The 17,843-nt window shown below is 37.0% G+C and overlaps 1 protein-coding gene across 1 annotated transcript in view; it reads right to left on the bottom strand.

The window, feature by feature from the left end:
* Nucleotides 1-17,329, bottom strand: part of zfhx3b (zinc finger homeobox 3b) — a 275,668-nt gene extending 258,339 nt beyond the window's left edge. The window contains exon 1 of the mRNA XM_055213083.2: nt 17,257-17,329. The gene's annotated coding sequence lies outside the window, so the exon portion shown is untranslated. The remainder of the gene's footprint in view (nt 1-17,256) is intronic.
* Between the last annotated feature and the right edge of the window lie 514 nt (nt 17,330-17,843).

Genomic DNA, 17,843 nt, shown 5'->3' with positions numbered 1-17,843 from the left:
TCATTTGTTTACCTGGAGATACATGCATTCCTGACCGGTCGGAAAAATTTGTGTTCTGTTTTGTTATTCAAGATGTAAATTTGGAATATGCGGGGATGGACAGCTGTAACGGGTGGTCCGCATTGAGCGAATGAATCAAGCCTCTAGAAGCCGCGAAAACGCACACACACCCCAACACCCTGTTTCAATTCCAGCATCATGTGTGTTATGGTTCTCCCTATCTTTACTAAGCTGATGTTATGTTTCGGAGCTACTACCAGGGTCCCTCTCCAACTCTCCTCCTCCTGTGCTCTCGTCTCCCCGCGAGGCCGGACGTGCGAGCCGCATATGGTGTACTGAAATTGCTGTCTGCGAGAGCATGCCTCTGCCTGTCCAGACTTCATCAGTGGGATTAAAGAAAGAGGGGGGGATCAAAATATACTGATGATAGGAGGGCTATGCTACTGCCTCCATGGCCCACTGCAGCGTGTGTGCCGAGGAAATGCTTTTGGCGGAATGAACTGTGTGTACTTCAAACACACATGAGATCCAGTTCAAAGAGAGCATTAAGTCCAATATTGCAGAAAACAGAAAAAAATCAATCTAGATAATACAGCAACTGTTTATCCTAAACAAGAAATGAGATTAATGAAGAGCTAATTGAGACTTTAGCTTAAGCCTCTCCTGGTTTAGCCGGAAAAAATTGTGGCAATCTCATGTGTTTCCGCTATAGTTTTACAGAATATTTTAAGTCTCAAACTGCCAAGGTGAAAAAGTAGTACACTTCCATAGTGTACTTAAAGTGCTTTTTCGCACACTAATTTTGTACCTAATATACCAACAATTCATCTTTAGTACTTCTTAAGATGTTCTTAAGATTATCTACACTGTAAAAAATTTGCTGTAATTTTGCAGCTGGTTGCCAGTAACTTACTGTAGAAGATAAAGTCTAAAAATGTTTCATGTTCATTTAACTTTGAACAAAATGTTGCCAGTATATAAAACAAATGTAAAATCTACGGTAAGTTACTGGCAGCTAGTTGCCAGTAATACCCAGTAATACTGTAATTTCTACAGAATTTTTTTACAGTGTAAGTGTACTTCACTGTGCTATTTTGAGACACCATGAATATGAACTAAAATGCACTTTTAACATACTATCCCTCTATTAAAAAATGTATTTAGTTAACACTTGAACTCAACTTTCATACAAAGATGGGTTCAAGTTTGCTACAAGTGTTACCTAAATACACTTTTTAAATACATTTTTAGCACATATTTATGCTGCCTCAAAATAGCACAGCGAAGTACACTTAGATGCTCTTAAGAACATCTTAAGAAGTACTAAAGATGAATTTTTAGTATATTAAGTACAAAATTATGTACATTATAGAAGTGTACTACTTTTTCACCTGGGTGTGCACTGTCTGAAAAAATGGTCAACAAAAATGTCACAATGGCACAACCCCTTTAAAAGGGCCTTAATATGTACGTTTTAGGTACAGATATGCAGTGTTGGGGAAAGTAATGAATTACATTATTAAGTTACTCCCCAAAAAAGTAACTAATTGCGTTACTTAGTTACTTTCATGGAAAGTAATGCTAACGTTACTTTTAAGTTACTTTTGCGTTACTTTTTCTTAATTGACTGAGGCTTCATCTCTTTCAGGCCTTGCAGGTGTTTTTTATTTTTGCAAAAATGTCAAGCTTTGGCCTGCCATCTCCGTTTCTGACTCAAACTGTTCCTGGTCAGGTGCACAGAGTGCATAATTTTACGTTAATATGTTTAGTTTAATTCAGTACATTATTTTATTTTTAAATTGAATTAATTAAACTGAAAAGTAACTCGCATTACTTTAAAAAAAAAAAGTAACTCAAATATTAATGTGTACACTTATAAAGTAATGCATTACTTTACTTGTTACTTCAGAAAAGTAATATTATTACGTAACGCGCGTTAATTGCAATGCGTTACCCCAACACTGCCGATATGTATACATTTGGTACAGATATGGGCTCTCTAAAAAAAATATATATATTTTTTAAACTGACAAACTTAGCCTGTGTCGAGTTGTAATTTAAGATGGGTTGTTTTTTTAATTGATGAGTCAAATTGAAACATTTTCTGGGTTAATGTAACCCAACGGTTGGGCTTGACCCTTTTTGACCCAACACTGGGATAAAAACAACCCAGCATTTTTTAGAGTGTAGACTTTAAAAATGCTGTGTTATTTTCAACCCAGCATTGGGTCAAAATGGGACGAGCCCAGCCCGCCAGATTGCACTGTAATTGGGTTGTTTCAACCCAAAATGCTGGTTTGTTTTAACCCATTGTTGGATCAAATCTAAACGCTTTCTGTGTTCATTTGAAAATAACCCAGCATTTTTTAGAGTGTATATATTGGGTACAGATCAAGCGTGCCGCACAAGCCCTGAAAAGTGAAGCCAAAACGTCTTGATCGCCCCCCAAATGACTGGTCCCAGTATAGGTCATAAACCCCGCCTCCCCATGTTATTTAATGGGACTTGAGACCAACTAAACAATTTAATTACACTTCAATTATCTTTATTCCGAAGCCGGTTTCTGTCATTTATTGTAGTTTTCATCACGCTGATGTAAATTCAAGTGTTTGTTTTTAGTTTAGTTAGTTAATTCTGCGAGAGCGAGGGTGGGGCCTTGCTTTCGCAACTTTACTTCCTGCTCACTACTGCGCAGGACTGGTCCCGAAATCGCTACGGCGCAGACTCAAGACCCAAGATGTCAGCGCTGTATCGGGACTCTGACGGCTTCACTTTTCACCAATGGAAGAGAGCGAACAGCGTCATCCATCTTGTTTTACGGTCTATGGTACAGATATGTATACATTTTGTATCAATATGTACTTTTCTGGTAACTTTGAAGAACTAATATGGATTCTTAAGGTGCAATGGTGTACTTTTTGAAAGGGCATTGCCCAAGTGGCTGCTAGGGACCATTTTGTGATATTTTTTTTTGACAGTGTGCTTAGACTGCCAAGATACGAAAGTCATTACAATTTATATGTATGCCTTTGGCAGTTTTATCCAAAGCAACTTACCATCTATGCATAGATTTTTATTATGCGTGTTCATGACCTAATAATCTGAGCTATGCACATTTCATTGCCTCATGCACATGCAACTCTTTATTTATCATAAGGAAAACCTCTGAACAAAAGTTGACATCGTCTGAGCTACGATAGAGCAACCTTTAAGCAACAAAACACTCATCTGTGGGTGTCTATACACTTGCTTATGCCAGCCAAAAAAAGAGTTCCCAATTAAATGCACATCACTTTTGTACAAGACCTATTCAACTTGTTTGAATACGACATTTTAGTTAAAAGAAAGCAAGTCCAGTCACAATGTTGAGTCAGGTGAGACGAGTTTTTGTATTGCAGAACGAAACGGCAAGTCAGACACAAACCCTTGTCGAAGCTAATATATAATTGTGCTTTCATCTTTCCCTCTTGTGAGGCTGATCAAGGGACAAAATGATTATTGAGGCCCAAGCACTGTTATTATGAAACACAGTTATTGCAGTCATCATCGTAATTGGCTTCAAATACAAGAGGTACACAACACAAGTCATGGTGCACAACATCTTCTCCTTTTATCTTTGACATGAATGGTTTATATAGGATTAAATTAGCGATAAATGAATGTAATGCGAACCAACAATGCACGCTGATGTTAGGTACAAGATGAATAAATTTCACGAAACAAACTAGTGTAATGTAAATACAAGAATGGCTTACAATTTGCAAACTGCTACTTTTATCTTATTGCATTACTGTGTTATTGTGTGCGTAAGTAACAAGCATAAATTCGAGCCTTACTATTAAATTTTCTTTAAACCATTTTGATCAACACAAAATAAGATATTTGACAGGCTGTACGACAATGCGAAAAGACAAAACCCTGCATATATGTTGTTTTATTTCAGCTATAAAGAAACTGAAGGTAAATTGTTGCTTGTTTATCAGGAACGGGAGCTAAATGGCACTCATTTGTCTCCATGCATCGCACGCAAACGTGGCAAAGCATCCGTACGGTTCCGGCCAAATAAACAGCAATAAATCGAGTGTTATTCTGGGATTTGCCAAACACCGGCCCCGCTCCTACATTTGAGACAACAAAAATGCAATCTTGACATCTTGCCCTGGCAGCAAGATAATATTTGCTGTTCTGAGACCCGTTTTCTTTTGTTGCAGGTTTCTCTAAGCCCAAGACACTTGAAATTTAAACCCGGTTCAAGAAATATTATTTGCCACAGGGCGGGGTAAATCTCTTGGCAAGCCCGTTCAAAGGGTTGGCCTGGATTTGTTTACTATTTATCTTATTTAAAAGCGAGCTTCAGTTTTACTTTTCAAAGGAGCGTTGGCTGCTCTGATCTCTCAGGTCAACAGAATGATGAATGCCCTTTTTCTCCATTTGAAGAGAAAAGAGAAATAATAAGGATCATTACAGAGAAAAGCCCGTTGCACCTCAAGCCTTCCCATCAACTTCAGCTTTCAACACAAAACACATGCATGACAGTGTCTGTAATGCGCCACCTGCTTTGCTGCTATGCAAACACAGAACAGTCTCCAAATCAAATAAATCTGTGGCATCTGAATGTTGAAATACTGCAATGGTTCTCAAACTTTTCGGCTTGCCCACCCCTTGTGTAGGGTGCATCCCGTCGTGCCCCCTAAAAGAAAATTCATGACGTGAAACAATCTCAAACTTAGCATTTGAATTAAACAAAACATTTGAAAGGTGCCAAAGAATGCATTGAAATAATAAGTTAAATTGTTCAAACTGTTTTGAAAAGAAAAGGAGATGCCCTGTCCCAACTATTTTGAGACCTGTAGCAGGCATTACATTTTAAATGAGCTAATTAAGTGGATAAAAGTGTAAAATTTCTCAGTTTAAACATGATGCTATGTTATCTATGTTCTATTGTGAATAAAATATTGCCTCATGTGATTTGAAATTCCTTTAGTTTTCATTTTATTCAAATTTAAAAAAACGTCCCAACTTTTCCGGAATTCGGGTTGTACTTTAATTTCATTTTAATTTCAGAAAAGTTGTCAAAAGTTGTTAAATCTTTACATTAGTTAATGCACATTGCTCATTCTGTAAGTGGATGTAAGCAAATACATTGACTAATTTAACCATATTGTACACAGAAAAAAATTATTCATTGAATTTAATCAATTTTTTAAAGGTAAGTGGTTGCAATCAATTTATTTAAGCTACATTTAAACAAAAAAGATTAGTAAAGCAAAGTAAAATATAAAACTTTTGTTTAAATGTAGCTTAAATAAATTTATTGCAACCACTTACCTTAAAAAAATTGATTAAATTCAATGAATCATTTTTTTCAGTGTAAAGTATTACAGAGACTACTTAAATATATCTTAAAGGGGCAGTTTCCCGGACAGGGATAGATTAATCCAGGACAAGGATTTATGATAGGACCCACATGATCTCACGGCATGTCGTGGTACAGTCACGAATATTTTGATTCATTTATTCGTGTCAATGGCACGAAATTCTGCTTTTTCATGCTTCGAGCACGAATTAAATTTTCTGTGTCATTCAGCACAAATTTCTATAAATACTGTCGTTTTTTGTGTCCGTGGCGTGACTTTCTTTTTGGTGTCATTTTATTTATTGTTTTCTAATTTATTCCTATTTTTAAATCATTGTCACTTGGGGTTAGATTTGGGGTTTGGTGTAGTATGTACTTTATGTATTGGTCTCTACATGCTTTTCTTCCGCTTTTAAAACTATTCTCACCTGGAGTTGGGGTTAGAGTTGGGATGTCTAAAAATGTAACAGAAAGTTATTCTAACTCCGACCCAAGCGACAATGGTAAGAAAATAGGATAAGACAATGAGAAAACAATTCATAAAATGCCACGAAAAAGAAAGTCAAAAACTATTTATTGAAATTTGTTCAAGTGACACAAAAAGGCAATCATGCTCAAGGCACGAAAAAAAAGAAGTTTGTGCCATGGCCACAAATAAATTAATCACAAGTTTTCATGACTATAACATGACTTTCCGTGAGATCAGTCTGAATGCGCCTTTTTTTTAAAAAACAAACCTTACAAAAAACATAACTGGTGTTCATCTTGAGACAAAACAATGATATGACATATGTTAAGATTTGTCCGTGCAAGATTTTTTTTAAATTAAGGCAGCTCAAATATGCATTTTAGTCTGGGACTAGTATAAGCCCTGTCCGGAAACCACCCCAAAACGTTTAATCCAGAATTCAAAAAACAAATTATGTTGTTAATGAAAAATATGCAAAATATATGACCTTTGGCCCTACTGTAAATCCCTGCTGGAATGATTCAGAGCTGAGAAGTAGGCTAAATAAATCTGAAACTATGTGAAAAAATTTAAAAAGACATTTTAAAAAAAGAATAGGAGAGAAATAAATAAATAATCTGATGAGCTCCCAGCAGTTCCCCACATATGTGCACACACACACACACACACACACACACACACACACACACACAGACAGGTGGGTGCGTTTCAGGTTAAAAGAGAAAGTGTGAAGCCCAAAGCTGAGTGACCCTCTCACTGGTTGTGTTCACAGACAGGGTCAATGGTACTGGAGCCATTTTAAATGGCCGGGTTCCTGGAGCACACCCAGGAGGAGGACAGGCCGGGCTCTAGAGGAAACAGTAGAGATGCTCCATTAAGAAAGCCTGCAGCTAGACAACGCCTGAGGGGAGAGCCACACTGACCCACTGGTGGATCACAAACCTACACACAAAGCGAAGACTCCTGCACAGCTGACCAATGCTCGGCCCTCGAGTAACATATACCGAATCTGTCTCACGATTACTGCAATTCAGATTTACCATCGCAAAGGCCCTTTAAGGCAAACCTGCCATTTTTGTAACGCCCGCTGAATAACTATTTCTAGTTATACAGGTTCTCCTCCTATCGGCTTGAATGGGAAGAGACTTTAACTAAAATTGTTTATGATGACCGTAAGGTTATTCTCCAATAGCACATTTCAAATCAGGAATAAATTCTGACAACAATTAAAGTAACATTAGTCAATGCATTATAGCTTACATGAGTTAACAATGAACAATATAGTTTTCAGCATTGTTAATGTTAGTTCAGGTCAATACAAATGTTCATGTTAGTTCATTGTGCATTAACTAATGTTTAAAGTTACAACTAAGAAAAATAATAATAATACATGCTATAGAAGTGTTGTTTATTGTTAGTACATGCATCAACTAATGTCAAAGGGGACATATCATGAAAATCAGCCTTTTTTCATTCTTAAAGGAATATTCCATTTTCTTAAAAGAAAAATCCAGATAATTTACTCACCACCATGTCATCCAAAATGTTGATGTCTTTCTTTGTTCAGTCGAGAAGAAATTATGTTTTTTGAGGAAAACATTGCAGGATTTTTCTCATTTTAATGGACTTTAATAGACACCAACAATTAACACTTAACTCAACACTTAAGTTTTTTTCAACGGAGTTTCAAAGGACTATAAACAATCCCACACGAGGCACAAGGGTCCCACCTAGCGAAACGATCGTCATTTTTGACAAGAAAAACAAAAAATATGCTCCCCCAAACCACACCTTTTCGTCTAGGTCCGGTCCAGCGCGACCTAACGTAAATGCATAGTGACGTAGGGAGTTCACGTGTTACATATATAAAACGCACATTTGCGGACCATTGTAAACAATAAACTGACACAAAGACATTAATTAGTATCAGTTGACATACAACAACATAGGAACGGTCCTCTTTCAACACATTTGTAAACACTGCGGCGGAGTTTCGCAGTCGTCTTCTGTGACCTCTTGACGTCATGACGTATTGCGTGGGGTCACCTGGCGCATCACGACCGGATCTAGACGAGAAGTTGTGCTTTTAAGGTGTATGTTTGTTATTTTTCTTGTCAAAAATGACGGTCGTTTTGCTAGATAAGACACTTATGCCTTGTTTGGGATTGTTTATAGTCCTTTGAAACTCCGTTGAAAAAAAAACTGTTAAGTGTTGAGTTAAGTGTTAATTGTTGGTGTCTATTAAAGTCCATTAAAATGAGAAAAATCCTGAAATGTTTTCCTCAAAAACATAATTTCTTCTCGACTGAACAAAGAAAGACATCAACATTTTGGATGACATAGTGGTGAGTAAATTATCTGGATTTTTCTTTTAAGAAAATGGAATATTCCTTTAAGTGCTAAAATTGGGTCCCCAGTGCTTCTATCAACTTAAAAAATGTGAAAAAGATCAACCCAGTAACTTAGTTTTGGTAAACCATTCTCTGCAAGCATGTAAAAAAGCTCATTTAATTTTGACTCCCCTTGTGATGTCAGAAGGGGATAATACCGCCCCTTAATCTGCACTATCCAACCACGACACTCCCATTTAGTGCAGAGATCAGCTCATTTGCATTTTAAAGGACACACCCAAAAACGGCACATCTTTGCGCACACCAACAAACTGGCAATTTTAACATGCTTTAATTAATTATCTATATGATATTTTGAGCTAGAAGCTCACATATGTCCTCTGGGGACACCAAATATTTATTTGACATCTTAAAAAGGTCTTGTGAAATCTCCCCTTTAACAAATACAACTTTATTGTAAAAGTCTTACCAAATTTTCTACTTCAACTCAAATCACATAAAAATAATTTTTGCTTGGTTTGGCTAATGAACCCAGTAATTTACAAACTACATCCTTACAAATTTTTGTGGTCGGCGTGCATCCATCCTACACTTGCTCTAAGAGCGCTTGTCATTATAATAGCATATGCATGAAGACAAAAATAATATGCAGAATTTGCCAGCTCAAACACACGACCAGACCGTTCATTATAATTTTCCAATAATGTATCTGTCACAGACAGATGTATATATTTTAAGAAAATAATTTAATACCACAGTCACAGATCACAGTGCAAATGTTATTCCTATGACAGAAGTGCCACTTAAAAACTGAAACCGATGCCACAGAAAATATTCAGCAGTTTGAAAGCAGTCCTGGGAGTTTTTGTGGCGTTTCGCTTTAGCGTGGACTGAGTTATGAAAGCGGTTTGAGCGATGCCAGCGTTTTAAAAATACATCTCTGTCTATTGTGTCTCACTAAGATCACTTTCCACTGATAAGGGGGTCCCTGGGGCACCTCCACTTACCCACAAACTGCCTCCAAGGCTCTTAAGGTTAACGCTCACGGTTTGACTATCAGATCAATAGTTGTAAATGACTTCATCACACCAAAGAGGAAACTTTCCGGCAAGAATTGGTCCCTCAGTTACCCCTGACAGAGTACTGCTTGAGGAACATCGTGTTATTTTGGCTCCCGGATCTTTATTATAGAGTTGCAAAGCAACACAGATACAATTGAAGTGCATTTTACACTTTGTCAGAACTATTTTTTTTTTTTTTTTTGCATAGATAGAAGTTTAATAATATGGTAAATGCCGGAGTGGCAAGTAAAATATTTTTATTATCCACATAGCACCCCATGATGTTTAAGTGCACCAACTTTCATTAGGATGCGATTATGCACATTATTCAGCATAAGCCTTGAATGTGTCCAAGGCAGTTTATGCCACGCTGAGAGGTGCATGCTCACAGCGGGCAACACAAGACATTCGTCTTGCACTCTTTTGTCCTTCAGCACAAGGAGTATTGTCAGGTCTCCTCCCAAAACCTTCCCGAATTCCCTCGAACCTGCTCGCTCCCTGGGTGCCAGTGTGTAATGAGAGCTGGCAGAACTCTGGTTAATAGGGGAGCAGAGAGAGGCATCAAGCCGGAGATGTATTCATGCACGTGGCGTTACACTCCAACCCAGGGTGACAACTTCTCACCCCCTCCGCCTGAGGCCAGGATTAGGTCCGAGACCGGGGAGAGCGAGCGGCTAGCCACACAAAGCCGATGGTAATGCAAAATCTTTTTCATATTAACCTCACCTCCTTTTCCCCGGCCTGACAGTGGACAGGCCGACTCTCTTCGGGTGCTCAAATTATCCTCAATTACTGCAGAAAGGCCAGGCGAGGGGACGTCACCTAACCTTCACCATCTGTTAGGTTCAAAGCCCCGGCAGCCAGCCGGTTCGCCTGTCGACTGCCTCCTCCTGACCTTTCGGGGCCCAGCCCCTCAACCCTCCCTCTTCAACCGAACACCACTCCCCCCACCCTCCTTTCTCCGGACACAGCTGGGAGGTCTGTGCGCACACATCACTTTGTGCCAGAAAAGGTTACAGAGATTGACTGTTTTCACACTTTTGCAAATAAGACCTGAACATTCAGCACCAAGTGTAGGTGTGGGTCTGCAGTGGCTTCTCATTTCCATGTTGTGGAAACTCTCGGTTGTCATGAAAAGAAAATAATTTCTTGTAGCATTTTCCATAAAACTATTTTATTTCTATTTTATGAAAGCAACTGGATCATTAACCAGATTATTTTGGAACTTCTATGTGCATCATCTTTGTTTATCTAATCAAAATCTTTTGCTTTTTTGTTTGCACATAATTTTCATTTTATTCATGTTTCTATAATGGAACGTCTTTAAGATCTTTATAAGCACCTCCGATTGACGTTCACAAGATAGTTTTATTAGAACTCATATTCTCTATAATCATGACTGGAAACTGCATTTGCACACAATATCAGTTTAATGTCCCGGTCCTGTAATAGGTGCCATAAACCTCATCTTTATTTTCTACATCCCGATCCATCGCTTCAACGTTCTCCTCAGCCGATCCAGTGGAAACACCTGGCCGTAATTAAACATTCATCTGGTTTTGGCGTTGTTCTTGTAAAATATTGAGCAGTTCTTATGCCTCCTATAGCACATGCTGCCCTGAATAATTGACGGCGTATTTTCTGTTTGTTTTCAACCTGTGTGTTTTAGCAAGTGCGGTAAGTCCATTTGGATTTTTTTCCTCCATCAGCAACGTTGGACACTCCAGAGGCAATCCTTTCTCGGGTCATCCGGCTAGACCTGACGGCTCAGAAATAACTTTTAATAAGTCTGATAAATAATAGATAGAGTATACGCTAAAGCCAAACTGAGAGGTACAGGGCGCAGGACAGCGAGTTGGGCAGACACACAACAGTCTAGTCCCTAAGCTTATCAGTCCACAGATGCTCATGCACGCTCTCTCGCCCTCCTCTTTCTCTCTCTCTCCAGACAGAGGTCAGAGGTCATGGACTTGACCTTGGAGCCCCTAAGTAACTGTTCACTCAGTTTTTAATCATTCAGGATTATTCAAAGGGAGGCCCAGGTGTCTGATAGCATTACCCTTCATTACCCCTCCATCCAGACCCCTCTCTCTCTCTCTCTCTCTCTCTCTCTCTTTCTCTCTCTAACACCAACAAACCATCAGCAACCCAAAAATTCTGATCAATATTTGATATGGACATAATTGTCTCTTTAAATAAATTTCAAATCAGATTGATGCCTTCCTTGCACACAAATATCTGTATTTCTACAATATTCAGCTGTTTGATTAATAATAATATGATTTTTTTTTCGTTTGATTTCAGAAGGATTACATATATTTTTATTTTGTTTATTACTGTGACCATAAACAAGTGCAAATATAAAATGTATAGTCTCTGTGTGTGCACAATGAAAATAGTTAAGCTAGTAAAATGACTCAAAGGCTACAATTATTTTTTATTTAAAAAATATATATATTATTAAAAGTAAAGATGTGTACAAAAAATATTTATCATTCTTGCTTTTTCAAATTGTTTATTAATCCCAAAATTGTAGACATATGCTAAGCAATATATATTTGCCTATAATTAAATACAACATTTAAACGTTACAATATTTGTTTTATTGTATTTTATTATGGTTCCCTTTTAAATCACGTTTCTCTGTCAAAACAATGAAATGCATTTTTAGGTCAAATATAGCAAAGATGTGATGAATGCAGCGGGAGGGGTGTGAGGGGGGTCACAAATATGACACGCATCACTAATCATGGCCAGCAGATCTGCCCCCTCCAAACCCGAGCGCGCGCGTGAGGGGGTGCCAATCTCAGAGACAGGTGCACGGCGCTGAGCAGCTGTAATACTGATGCATGCATGACGATTCTCTCTCCACAACGCTATTTATGTAGCCTACTGTTTTTTTTTTCATTTTTAGTTTGTTTGATTGTTTGTTTGTTTTGCTGTGCAATATAAGCCCTCTACCATAGGCGAAAGGTATTTATATATTAGCTATAAATCGATATATCTATGTAATCGTTTCTGTATTATTACACATGAATATAAGTAAGAATATTAAAATATTTATATTTTGTATTATATTATATATAAAACAATCAAAATATAATATATTAAAATATATATAGTGACAGACAATGACACGGTGTGTGCGCCCTGTGCGTATTTCTCCATCTGTACAGTGGATGAGCTCTTATTCCCGGTTCTGGGCACAGTGCCATCAACAGAATTAACCAAATCAGTTCAGCACACGTCAGGTTAATACAGCACTGACTAACACTAATGGCAGGGCTGCTTGTTTCAGTGCCAGAGTTAGTCTCATTTGAATGTGAATGGTGTTTACCACCGAGAGCAGCTTGTAAGGACCGGCTGCTTTGAATACACAACAACCTGTCACATAAAGGCTTTCAATTAGCCTGTAATAATTAGCCATATTCTCTCCAAAGCAATTAGAGGGTCAATTAGCCCTCATCGCTGTTTAATTGGCCGGATTAATTACCCACCGGCAGCCTGTTCAGGAATGCAAAGACCGACATGCAACAGAAAACCACTAGTTAGCATATTATTCATAAAGAAAGGGAAAATTATTAATATGCCATTACGACATTAATAGTCAAATTTCAAAAATAATAGCAGCTAAGAAGATACGTCTATGCTTAAGCTTGTTTGTTATTATTAATATTTTTTAAAAACCAAATATATCTAATGTCTAACGCAAAAAAAAATGTTTATAAAACGTGCTTGAAATGACCCCAAATAATATATAAAATGACGGAGTGCAATCTGACCTATAACTGTGTGAATGGCGTGTATTCTCTGCAGTCTATTCCTCTGCACACCCAAACATATTAAGGATTTTTCTTTTTTTTTTTTCTTTTTTTTGCTGTGTGTTGTTTCATTTCCGTCTTCATGTTATGCAGACAAAACAGACAGTGTTTGTCAAATTAACCTTATTTGCTGTGCTCATAGTTTGAAGGAAGGTTAAAAATACTTAATGGTTAAAAGACCATGGATTTGCTTATTTATTGTATAAAATTACGTTTCCTATATAATGATTTTTTCTATAAATAAAAATACATAATTATTGCGGGTTCCAGTAAGGTTAATAAAGTTAATTGGTACATCAATGCAGATTTTTTCTTTTTTATAAAAAAAAATTATTCCAAAATACCGTGTTTTAAATAACGACGAATTAGTTAAGATTTGTCAAACGAAATATCCTAGAGATGTGTAAAAATAACGTGCCATGTTATCTGAGCGTGGCTATTTAATACCACAAGGACACGAAGAGGACAAGCTTTAAAAAAAAACATGTTTCGATTTATACAGCAGGTAATAGCATTATTGTGGGTTATCTATTGAAGGTGACAATAAATCTACTGCTGTGGACAACTGACATTGTGCAAAACTTATATTGTGTGGGGCACATTATTCCTCTCTTTCTTGTTTTCCTTTTATATTCTTAAAACGAATTATGCTGTTCCCAGAGCTCGGCTTTGTTTATTAAAAGCTAAAAAGCTAAACTTAAAACAAACAATAATAATTATAAATATGATTATAATAATATGTGACAATTACGAAGTGCTTTTCTGTTATTTATTTTCAAATGCGTCGTGTGAATGGGCACGAATGTAATTATTCTGTAGAAAATAGGTCAAAGCGACAACTGGACCTCGGTAGTGTCCATTTGTCACATTGCATTCAGTGAGGTGAATGACTCTGAGGCATATGGCTTTCATCTCAGCACAGTGAACAGCTGATTTCTTTAGAAAGCCTCTGTTAAGTTCAAGGTCTCGGGGGTCGATGATGATCAGGCCCGGCAAAACAGGCGAGACCCGACGTCATGCGTTTTACACTCAAATATGCGGGAAAAGTTGTCAAAAATAGAGATGGATTCGGGGTTACTGTAATGCTTTTTCTTTGTGTGTGTTTTTGATTTTTTTTAACGTGACACCACAATGAAATTAGAATTCAGACGTTTCATGCCAAATATAGTTGAAAGTGTAATAATTAACTTTTTTCTAATCATTGCAAACAGCCGAAAAAATACACTTTGCAAGAATAAATAATATGAATGCATTTTACATTTTGTTCTGCTTAATTTAGTTGGTCTGTTTTGAACATATTTAATATTCTCACTATTTGATGAACACCCAAATCTGCCCAAATATGCAAATACGCTCGTTTTAATTATTTTAAATGCATTTTAAAAAAGAAGCCTAATTTCAGTAGTAATGCATGAAGGCAGTACAACATGGTCACTGAAACAAAGCAACAATGCTAATTCATTTATTCTTTAAAAAAGCCAAATTATTAGAAGTAGATAAACGAAATTCATTTTTAATTTTATGAAAAACAATTAACGAATCGAATTCTAATCGAAATTGTCCACTATTATCTTTAAACAAAACGCAATAGCTTATTAATTGCTGTTTTCATACGAAATTAAATGGATAATATGCATGCATATATAAATGAAATCATTTATATTATATTACAGGCAGCAAATAATTAATATGCACTGAAACGTTTTAATCCTGTGGGCTATTAATGACACAAGTGTCATCGACTACGATTAGTTAAATGATAAATATTTTAATAATAGATCAAATAAAAATAATCCATACGGACAGGTATATATTTCATTACTTTCACTACAACAAATAAGTCAATTACAATCACATGTAAAACAAAAACAACTGCATAAATATCATAAACACAAATATAGTTTTAATGACGGCTCTAAACTTTACATAACATGTGCGCGTAATATTGAGAGGACTGAAATAAACGAATTATGTATATTAATGATACTTTTGATTGCATATAAATTATAATTTAAATTATGCAAATGTTTTTCAGGAACAAGTGAACTCAAAAGAAACTATGAAAATTGACACAAACTTGCTCCACAAGTAGCAGCAAAACTATATGCAAAACATGGCCAAATTATTTACAGATTTCAAAACTTTTTTCGATTTTAGGTAAATGAGGCCCATGTCCAGATGATACATATGAACCCTTGAACCTCCCATATGACACTGCGTGAAGGTGATCCATATATGCTCTGTAGAGATGCCCAAATCCCAGTGGTGTTCATCTCTGTGAAATTATATACCACTTTTCCGTAAGGGATCTAAATTTATTCATTGGCTATTTTTTGATGTCCTTCACCTGCATGGCCAGCATTTCAGTTGCTGATGAACTGATTCCAGAAATAAGCTGTCCTAATTTTAAAGGATCACCAGGTTTAAAGCCATTTAAATAAGCTTAACTCTATAAAGACCCTAAAGGATGCCAAACATATTAATGTTACACAAAAATAGAAACAAACAACAAATTGTATTTAAATAATGATCGAGGAAGTAAACAGTTGACATCTATTTAAGATGGCACCTGAAACACAATCAGGGCCTGTAAGATGTTGGAGTGATTTTATCTGTAGGCCAAACCCTTTCAAATTTTGTCCTGTAAATGAAATTTTGTATCATAATAAACTTAACATACAATAGCGCACCTGAGTGGTCCAAACATTTACATAACATATGAACTTTACTTCTACGTACTGTTTAAACTAATAATAATGAGAAAGAAGATTACAAAATATTCCAGCTAAAGCACACTTAAAATTATCAAAAAATGAAAGATTGATAAACAGAGACAGCACAAATGTGAAAACATAAGCATGTTAAAGCAAGACTATGGTGATAAAGTAAAATATTGTGTGATATCTACAGTAAGAAAGATAACAGCCAGACTGTATGACATACAGAGGTGGTCCCAGGTGCCCGTGCTCTTTACTGAATCCTGGTAATGACATCATTAGGCCACTTTGCATGACCAGAGAGAGATCCTCTTTCCGGAGAGAGTCCTTTCATGGGAGTCGGGTCAGCGACACGAGTCTCTCCCTGACATATAATTGCTGATATTGATTATAGGTTATCATATGCTGCAGGCTATTTGTAAGATAATGCCAGAGGGGTTAATTTGTTAGCCATTAACCTCTTGGGCCCGGGTCTGTGTACATACGAATTAAGTTTAAAACAAGTCCTGACTGGTTTCCACAGCCCTTCGGCCCTAAATGGAACTGTAATAGGGTTAAACCAAAATTACAACGCAACACGGTGGAACAGAACAGCTTTGGCTTAGACAATGTGCAGGCCACTGGTATTTCATAAAGGGCACCGGCCACAAGTTTTAGGAGAGCAGCAATTACGCCCGACTACAAAAATATCTCAAAAAGAGCTTTTTCTCTTAGCCTTTCAGTAGCAGAACACAAGTGACATTTACAGGAAATGCAAAGCACCAATCAAAACATTTTGATAACGTATCTCTGCGAAACAATGAAGGTTTATGCGACTATTCATTTGTAAAAGTGATGATTACAAAACATACATAAGAGTTCAACGAACTACAAAATAAGTCAAAACTGTAGTTTTATGAGAATAATTTCAACACCGTGATAAACAACACCAGCTCTTTAGTTTTTCTCACTTTTGCATAAAGTCGTATGATAAATGCCTATAAGTAAATGTAAAAAAGAAACTTTTTTTTCATTATAGAATGAGATTAGCTTAATATCATTCAAAACTGTTAAAAATTATATTAACTTTGTGTTTAAAAAATTAACCAGACAATTACAAAATCAATGACAATCCATTGCAGCCAACTTGAATTTGTTTGTAGTCAAGACAGAATGAACAAATTTTTAACTGATGTAAATAAACCAAACACCATAAAGTGAAACACACCCACCAGCCAAACAGCAGCAAAACTTAAACTTTCCCCTAAAGTCCATTAAATTCACACAGCAACAGGAAATCAATGCACAGTATACAAACAAGCCAAAGGATGCATAACAAAAGTTGTTATGAGCGTGGGAGTGTGCAGGTAAGTTTGTGATATGTGTGTGTGTATGTGCGTCTATGCTTATGTGTAGGTGTGTGTGTGTGTGTGTGTGTGTGTGTGTGTGTGTAAGTGAGGGAGTGTGAGAGCAGCACAGGTGACCCTCAGGGTTTGACTCACAGTGAATCAGTAGAGGCGGTACCTGTGCCCGGGTGCCATCAAACTCTCCCGGATCCAGCAGTTATCCGACAGCAGGACGTGTGGTCCAGGATCTCTCCTGACCCAGCTGAGAGGCACACGGAAGAGGAGGAGAGCAAGAGAGATGGAGATAGAGAGAGAGAGAAAGGAGTGGGGGGGAGTCAGAGGTTTGCCATTGTGACACCATGATAGATCCATGTGAGATTGGTCATAGACTCTCTCTTTCTGTCTAACACACACACAGACACACACGCACACACACAACGGCTCAGTGGCGACATTGGATCTGTAAGAGTGCGATCATAAAAATGTAAAAATCATATATAACCTATATGAAAATTGCCTATTTATAGTCAAAAATAAAGACACATATCAGAAATATAAATTGAAAGGCTTTTCCATCGCTTTGGTTTTGGGGGCTCACGATATTCCAAAATGTATTTGTGGGACTGTGAAAATGATTTTGCAACCAAGAAGAATACCATTAGCATTCATTCACAGTTTCCCCATAGCATCTGCTGTGTATTTTAATGCCTGCTGGACGCAGTGGGGCAGCTGGAATTGGACAG

This window comes from Misgurnus anguillicaudatus, chromosome 21 (genome assembly GCF_027580225.2).
Source record: "Misgurnus anguillicaudatus chromosome 21, ASM2758022v2, whole genome shotgun sequence".
Lineage (NCBI taxonomy): Eukaryota > Metazoa > Chordata > Actinopteri > Cypriniformes > Cobitidae > Misgurnus > Misgurnus anguillicaudatus.
Note: the sequence above shows the minus strand (reverse complement) of the source record. Positions and strands in the feature narration are given on the sequence as shown.